Source organism: Capsicum annuum, unplaced genomic scaffold, assembly GCF_002878395.1.
Source record: "Capsicum annuum cultivar UCD-10X-F1 unplaced genomic scaffold, UCD10Xv1.1 ctg3258, whole genome shotgun sequence".
In the NCBI taxonomy this organism is placed as follows: domain Eukaryota; kingdom Viridiplantae; phylum Streptophyta; class Magnoliopsida; order Solanales; family Solanaceae; genus Capsicum; species Capsicum annuum.
This window is the reverse complement of record NW_025839296.1, coordinates 31020-33147: the sequence shown is the minus strand read 5'-3', so window position 1 is coordinate 33147 and position 2128 is coordinate 31020.

Below are 2128 nucleotides of genomic sequence, written 5' to 3'. Positions count from 1 at the left end.
TATATATAATATCGTAATTAAAAGCTAATTAGCCAAAAATTTATCGTTATTTGAAAAATTAATTGATATATATATATACCTCGCTCGTAATACAACGTGTTAATCAAATAAATTATCGATTATTTGTGTTACGTTATTTGGCGCGGTCGTTCAATTTTCTGTCTCCCCCTCCCCTGTTTCTTTCCTCCCCCTCTCATATACCTCATAATACTATTCTTACGTTATTACAACTTCAAAAACATACGCGTGTCTACATTGACCCGAAATAGTATATCTACTTCCTCAATATTTTGATATATATCAACGTATCAGTCAAACTATTTTGATATATAGATTCAGTTATCTAGGTTTTGATTACTACATACGTCACTACACGAGATATACGTATATATACATATATTCAATTGTCTATCAGTTTTAAAATACGTACTATAAACATCACATACACGATTTTACCACCCCATAATAATATACAACATATTTCACAAATACTTGAATAAATTATAGATTACATTATTTTATGTATTAATATACCTTCATTGTATAATATGTAGATACTATAAATATATACACCTATACATATACACACTATCGACTATATCAAGTTCTAAATACGTATATCACACATACATACACAAGTATATTATTATCCAATAAAATAATGCGATGTGTTTCTTATACATACTCAGATGAGTGATCGATTAATTATATTTGATTATCTTAATATACAAGGTTTTGACTATATCGTTCATCAATCGATCACTACATCATATATAAATATCTATCTATCTATCTATCTATCTATCCATCTATCCATCTCTCTCTCTCTCTCTCTATCTATATATATATATATATAAACTCTTGAATTCGTACTATTTATATCACATCCACAATTATATTACCTTATAATAGAATACGTTCATTATATTCTGATGAATTATCGGTTATATATTACATTATTATTACTGCAAATAAGTACTATAAACATCACTATCGACTATATCAAGTTCTAAATACGTACTATATATATCACACATACATACACAAGTATATTATTATCCAATAAAATAATGCGATGTGTTTCCTATACATACCCAGATGAGTGATCGATTAATCATATTTGTTTATCTTAATATACAAGGTTTTGACTGCATCGTTCATCAATCGATCACCACATCATATATAAATATCTAACTATCTATCTATCTATCTATCTATCCATCTATCTCTCTCTCTCTCTCTCTATATATATATATATATATAAAAACTCTTGAATTCGTACTATTTATATCACATCCACAAATATATGAACTCTTGTGGTCGGTTTTTAAAAATATTTTTTAATTAAATTTTTTTTAAACCAACCGACCACTTGTGGTTGGTTTTGTTATTTTTTTTAAATTTTAATTTTTAAAAGATATAATAATTAATATAAAAATTATTGAAATATTTATTTTGATATTTTATAATAAAAAACCGACCACATGTGGTCGCTTTTTTTAATAAAATTTTTTAAAAAATAAAAAGCCGACCACTTATGGTCGGTTTTTTCTGACCACATTTTGTGGTCGGTTTTTGGTGGTCTTTTTTTCATTTTTTTTAGTAATGTCGTGTTGAGACAAAAGCTGACTTTTTGTTGGTTTCTTTCAAGTCTGACATAGGATCTTGGAGACTTTTACGGAGTTACAGTTCTACACTCTATCCAACTTATCTTTCCTGGCGGCGTTATTCCTTTTGAACCACCTCTCCCCATTCCACCTTTCTTCTCGGCGGCATTGTCCCTTTTGAACGATCCACATCTCTTTGTTGTTCTTCCACTTTTTTGTGGTTGGTTTATATGAGATTTTAGTTATGTTTTTTTTCTATATATTAGGTTTGGAGGACTATTTTACCGATAGTAATTTTTTTGCAACGTTTTAACAGAGATAATAAGGATTTTCCTTCATTATTCTTTCAATTTTTTGTGTGCTTGTTCTTTCATGTTCTTGTAAAAAATTTCAAAATCAGTATGGTAATTTTTAAAACTTTGTTGTTCTATGTTCTGCAAGGTTTTCCATCAAGATTTTCATGGTGGAGTAGGTGGTAGGGATAAAGAGAGAAGATGAAGAAGTTTTTTTTTCATAGACAA